This window comes from Physeter macrocephalus, chromosome 6 (assembly GCF_002837175.3).
Source record: "Physeter macrocephalus isolate SW-GA chromosome 6, ASM283717v5, whole genome shotgun sequence".
Classification (NCBI taxonomy): Eukaryota; Metazoa; Chordata; class Mammalia; order Artiodactyla; family Physeteridae; genus Physeter; species Physeter macrocephalus.
Genome location: NC_041219.1, coordinates 76,323,632 through 76,330,853, shown reverse-complemented (window position 1 = coordinate 76,330,853; position 7,222 = coordinate 76,323,632).

Here is a 7,222-nt window from a genome sequence, read left to right as displayed (position 1 = left end):
AGTTTGGCAGTTTCTTACAAAACTAAATACCCTCTTACCATGCAATCTAGGAATCATGCTCCTTGGTATTTACCCAAAGGAGCTGAAAACTTATATCCATACAAAAACTGAACATGGATGTTTATAGCAGCTTTATTCATAATTGCCAAAACCTGGAGGCAACCAAGATGTTCTTCAATAGGTGAATAGATAAATAAACTTGTACACCCCATCAGCCAATGAATACTATTTAGTGATAAAAACAAATGAGATACCAAGCCAGGGAAAGACACAGAAGAAACCCAAATAAATATTACTTCATGAAAGAAGCCAATCTGAAAAGGTTACATACACTATATGATTCCAACTATATGACATTCTGGAAAAGGTAAATCTGTGAAGATAGTAAAAAGTTCAGTGGTTCCTAGGCATTGTGTGGGAGCAAGGGATGAGCACAGAAGATTTTTAGGAGAGTGAAGCTACTATGTATGATATTACAGTGGTAGACACATGTCATTATACACTTGGCCAAACCCATAGAATATAAAACACCAAGAGTGGACCCTAATGTGAACTATAGACTTTGGGTGATAATGATGAGTCAATGTAGGTCCATTGATTGTAACAAATGTACCACTCTGATGCAGGATGTTGATAGTGGGGTAGGTTGTGCATCCGTGAGGGCTGGGGGTAGATGGGAAATCTCTGTACTTCCCACTTAATTTTCCTGTGAACGTAAAACTGCTTGAAAAGTAATGTTGCTTGATTGAAAAAGAGAATGCTGGTGGACTGGCAGTAGGTATGAAGAAGATGAGTATGTTTAGTCGTCAAGTGTAAAGTGAAATCAAAGATAGGTGTGGAAAGTCATGCGCTCTGGGGATGAACAAACAAAGCGTAACTGCAGAATCTTGAAGCGAGAAGATTGGTGGCTCATCTTTTATTTTATCCTCCCCAGATAAAGAAATTGCTTTAGATTCTAGGAGAAAGACTTTGTAATAGTAGCTAGAATCAGATGGTTATGGGGTCACTGAAGGAATTTGCCTTCATGTCACGGGACGAAAGCGTGTGAAAATTACTGTACCTCAAAGAACAAATAATTATGTACATGGTACTCTGTCTCTGTGCAACTTTAAATCAACTTAGCTTCCATGTGACCACACTGTACACAAGTATAGCACTTACCAGTAAGGCAGGTCTCTCCCAATATTGAATCATGATTCTGTGGGTTTTTATCTTGTTCCCATGGTTTGTCCGAATCTGCTAGCAAGGCTTATAGCCAGTTCTGTAATTAGAGAATCAGAGAGTAACAGAGGAAAACAAGTAATGAGAAGAGAGAGGTTATAAAGAGGAAATCAGAAATGCTACTCTGCCTCTCATATTAAGAGACCTGTTGCAAGAGTCAAATGGAGTTTGACTGAATATTGACTAACTTCTACAGTCTAGATATTTAAATCACAGACCAAACGAACACATTGTTATATATCTTCTAACCTTCTATCTTGACAAATATAGCTTCAAATGACAAAATAATGACATGTGTGTAAAGCCAGGACTTTTAGGACTAAAAGTTGCCAAAGTATCAAGATGACTCAATATAATTATTGCATATATGTGAATGTACATTTGATGGGCTGACAGTGCTAGGGTGAGTAATAAAGATGTACATAATTCACAAATTATTTCTTATTTATTCCCAGAAATGATTTTTCTTGCCTGCATTTAAAGAAATCGCAAATTATAATATTAATACCAAGACAATAGCACAATTTGTATTTGATTTTAGATTAAAATTGATTAAAGAATCAAGTGAGATTATATTTAAAAGGGATAAAGTTTGCATTTTTAAAAAATGGGGATTAAATTAAATGCAAAGTTTGAAAATAATAAAAGTATTTTTAATGTTGTTTACTAAAACATTTAAATGATCTATTAACACCGAAAGTCAAACTACAAATTAAATTATTGAATATCAAAGTTTTAGATAAAAATTAAATTGTTTTGAAAAAATCTAAAACATCATATTAAGAATTTTTATACAAATAAAATTGTTTTCAATTCTAGTGTTAGGCTTCCTCTAGTTGCCAATGTAAGAAAAAAAAAAAATCAAGCCGGTAACATGTTTCATAGTATTACATTGAGATCTACATATATACAAGTTAAACAGTAATATGAATTGTTTACTGTGGCAAAACGGTCCTGAGCCCTGAAAAGCAACTGTTTCAAATACTGCACTAATTTGGAATCAGATTGGAACACAAAGAGAAACAAGACACTTGACTTTCAGCACTACTAGGAAAAGGCACTTTATCATGCAGGAGTTTATTGCATTCATAGTATCTGAGAAGCAGGATTTCAGGTTAATTATTTTGCCTTTTCTGTTACCTATGTGCTTCTGCCACTCCAATCCTCCTCATACACCAAAGCAGCTCCCTCTCTGACATTAGCAATGGCACAGTCCCAAACATTCATGGCATTCAGATGCAGTCATGTTGTGTTTTTAGGATAAATGGCAAGAGAGACAGCGTTTTCCGGGACATGATTGGTATTAATCATGAGAGTGGATGTTCGGTATGGTGCATTATGTTACCACTAAGGAGTGTTGGGGCCCCCATAACAGAAACATCCTTGCATACGTTTGTGTGTGTGTGTGTACGTGTGTGTGTGTGTGTGTGTGATATGTGGAACCCTCTGGAGAGCAGATCCAAGGGTGATCACCTGACTTTAGCTAGATCAATCAGATTTTCCCTTCCAGGAATTTGGAATTGTTGACTGAAAAGACACAGGCTCTGAAAGTTTCTCGAAGCTCAGTAACTCTAGACTGCATTCTAGAAAATCCGTGAATTTCTGCTACTGGGTACTCAGAGCTTCCTAAATTCCTGTGCTTTCCAAGACCTTTTTACTCTTTCCTGGATTCTGATAAATATTTCAGTAGTCCCATAAAGTTATTTATAATTATTATTTTGCTCAAGTTAAGTAGACTTCATTTACTTTTATTTCAAAAACAAAACAAACAAACAAAAAATCCCTTAACTAATGTAATTTATCAGTTGATAATTTTCTGCAGTGGCTATTCTTGTATTTTGTTAGTGCTTTTAGAAGGCTAAACTAAAGAATAAATATAAAAGAAAGATGAGTTGAGAGGATAATAATTTTAATGGTATTTCTGATCACCATTTTTGCTTTGTTGAACAAAGAAGATTTGAAGCTTTTTTCATGGAGCTTACTGGGTAAAAGAGACACTCTTCTCAACTGATAAACTTAGATCCTTAAAAAACAAGGATAACGCTCAACTAAATCTGGGAAGTTAAAGAAAAATGTTAGAAATTAGATAACTTTTCCTTTTCCCCTCTTTGCTGCTTCAGTGAGATTTCTGGTTGTAACAGAACAGTGGCATTGTCAAAAGTTCTGAGTGTTTTTAAACAAGAAGACACATGTCCCAGAAAGACTCTCCATTAAACCTTAAATCAACAGGCTCCAAATTGTTAGAGTTAAGTCATGTTAAAACGCAGCACTAAATCTTTGCTCTTTGGCAGTCCTGTACTCTCATTCTTGGAAGATTTGGGGAGTCTAGTAGGAAGGAAAGACATCACAAATCAGGCATTTACCAGGGGTAAGCAGAGTGAATATTCTCTGGGAGGTTCTTAGAAGACAAGGGCCTTGGGAATTCCCTGGCAGTCCAATGGGGTTAACACTCTGAGCTCTCACTGCTGAGGGTCCCTGTTCAATCCCTGGTTGGGGAACAAAAAATCCCACAAGCCGTGTGTTGCAGCCAAAAGAAAAAAAACACACACACACAAGGGCCTGAAATCAAAAGAAATTTAAAATTCAAAACAAAGCACTGCATTATCCCAAGTATTTCATTGTTAATGTGGAATCATCATTTATGAAAATGTGGGCAAAAAAGTATTTACAATGTAATATGATCTTCTGGATTCAATATTATAAGAGAAGTAAACATTTCTAGTTTCTTTCTCCTTCTCTCTTGCTTGCTTGCTTGCTTTTGTTTTCCCCCTTGCTCTCATTCTCTCTTTAATTACATGTTAAGTGGGGATGATATTGCTAAACTTATAAGCTTGCAATGAGAATTTAATGAGAAAAATGTATATAACAGTGAAGAGGATAGTACATAAACCATAGTAGCTTCTCAATGAAAATTTCTCTTTCTTTTCTTTCTGGTCAATTGAAAACTGTATAAAATAAATTGCATATATATCAATTAGAAGAAGTACTTTAGGATCAGAAATTGCATATCTTATAGAAAAAAATCAAAGCTGATGCTTATCATCAAACAGAAGATTAGCCTTTGGAAATAAAGGACATACACAGCAACTGATTTTGTTAGTAGTTGTTTCTTCACTTTGAAAGATGTTCTTTTACTGTTGATTGGTGGCCTTATTAGGGACTACACCAGAGCAAGATGATATTTTTCTCCCTACAAGTAACCTTAAAAACTAAATATCCAGGGCTTCCCTGGTGGCGCAGTGGTTGAGAGTCCGCCTGCCGATGCAGGGGACACGGGTTCGTGCCCCAGTCCGGGAGGATCCCACATGGCGCGGAGCGGCTGGGCCCGTGAGCCATGGCCGCTGAGCCTGCGCGTCCGGAGCCTGTGCTCCGCAACGGGAGAGGCCACAACAGTGAGAGGCCCGCGTACCGCAAAAAACCACAAAAAAACAAAAAAAAACCCCTAAATATCCAGCATAGACACAACTTCTCATTCCCACAGATTCACTGGGGAATGTATGTCCTAGCAGTCCAGAGTAAAATTGTTAAATAAACCAAACTGAGAAAACGTAACCCCAGCTTAATCGAGCAATTTGCTGGTCTTGGTGTATATCTGGCAATTGGTTAACTTTAGTTGTGATATGTATCATAAGCTACACAATGTCTAAGAGGGGAGAACTGGGCTGATACCAGTCAATTTTTTTAAAAAGTAAATAGTTTATTTTTAACAGCCATCTGCATAATGTTTACTATCTTCCTGGTTGTAAGGACGTCACACATTTAATTCATTTAGTCCTCATCGCAACCCCATGCCAAAGGTACCAAGGTTACCCCCATTCTGCAGATTAGGAAAATGAGGCACAGAGAAGTGATGTGTCCAGGTCACTGTTGAATGAATTTTGTTGGGGCTCCTTGTTAGGCTCCCCATTGTCAGTCTGCAGGATCTGATTCCTGTGCTGGCTCATGATTCAGTTTTGTTCCTGGAATTTGTCTATGTTCTAACCTCCTTGGCTCTGTGCTTCTTCTGGTTTCTGACACAACCTTGCCCTCAGGCTTCGCTCTTCTGGCTCCCCCAGTGAAACGGGCCTTACCTCACCTATAGCTTACCTCACCTATAGCCTTTTAGGTTGTATGGAAAAGACCTGCTCATGTTATATGAAATGGCAGGGGCTTGTAGGGATTACCAAAAAGTGAGAAAGCAACAAAACCCATCTTAGCTGCTGCAGGTTTAGGCTGAGTCCCAGGGATTCTGAGGCCAGACGGTACTGACAGCAGGTATGAGGGAGAACTGTCAACAGCTCTTTGTTAAACAAGATACAGCAGCTCCCCAAGTGATTCAGTCATCTTATTGTTACCTCAGAACAGGCAGCCATGAATCCCTGCTGCTTTTGGACTAAGGGCGTTTTATCACCTTCCCACACAAAGAGTGGACTTGGGGACCAAATCACTTCTCTGCTAGTTGACCTCCTTCACTAGAATCCATAGCTGCTTTTGACCTGGGTACCAATTCCTGGTTCCTTCAGTCCTGACTAGAGTGACAGGCTTTGCAACTTTACAATGACTCACCGATGAGCTTTTCTCTGAGGGGAGCACTGGGCATGGAGGACGCTCAGAGGTTCACACACTCCTGCACGATGCAGGTCTCCGCAGCCTCATGTTGATTTCATTGCCCAGCGGGTTCCTCCAAAACAAAGGACTGAGTTTGGTGCCTGGCCACAGAGTCTATCGTTCCAATGGATTTTTGGAATCTCTCCTCATGATTGTAACAATCCTGTGATGATACTTCCATTTATACCTCTACCCAAACTCCAAATTTCCTGGGTCCACACTAACCTCATCATCATCTTCCCCCAGACCTACTCTTCCTCCTGTGTGACCTATATAGGCGAATAGCATCACCATTTTTCTAGCAGAGAAGGGAGAGAAACTTTTAGGTTAATTATTTTCAATGTTTATTCAGCATTCCCTCCATCTTCTAAATGGCTGTCAAGCCATGCCCTCCTGCTCTACTCCCACTGTCTTCTCCATAGTTCATGTCACCATACTTTCTAGCCTGTGATTACAGTAGCCTCTTAAATACCTCAGTCTTGGCTCTTCCAAGAGTTACTTTTCCTCAATCACAAATGTTTGAGGAAAACGTTGCTAATGAAAATGGTTGATGCATCTCTAGAATTTTAGTTATTTTAGGCTTGTACATAACAATTCTTCAAGGTCTGGCCTTACATGGCTTTTCTGGACCCTTCTCCTGCTGTTCTTCCTCCTGCTCTCTTTGTTCCAGCCCCGTGGAGCCCCGTGGAGCCATTTGCTGTGAGGACAGCACTCCATGCCTGCCCCTAGGGCCTTCACAAATGCTTTTTCCCTTCCCGGAACGTGTCCTCTAACTGCTGCGTCTCCTTCACCTTGATATCTTCTCATCAGAGGGTAAGGCACTCATCTCAGGCACAAAATCTAAGGAGGTGACAATAAATGCAGTGATCAAGATCAATAATACATTAATGCAATAGTTTAAAAAATCCAGAATAAACAAAATATTCAAACTTGAAATAAAGACAGAAATTGATCCTGCATTTCCACGACCCTGCCTTACTCACCTTACCCAAATGCAGCCCCTGTTCCAATAAAACTTTATACAAATAAGCAGTCAACCTGCAGGCTGCAGTTTGTCAATTCAACTTTTTAAAGCATTGCATTAAAATATTATTTCTATTAGTTATTGAGTATTTTGGCCCCCTTTAAATTTTGTGCCTGAGGCGAGTGCCTCGCTGTATCACCTTAGGCCTGGCCCTGTTGTAGACACTGTTTCCCATCAAGATTCAACTCAGGGCTTCCCTGGTGGCGCAGTGGTTGAGAGTCTGCCTGCCGATGCAGGGCACACGGGTTCGTGCCCCGGTCCGGGAAGATCCCACATGCGGCGGAGCGGCTGGGCCCGTGAGCCATGGCTACTGAGCCTGCGCGTCCGGAGCCTGCGCTTCGCAACGGGAGAGGCCACAACAGTGAGAGGCCCGCGTACCGCGCAAAAAAA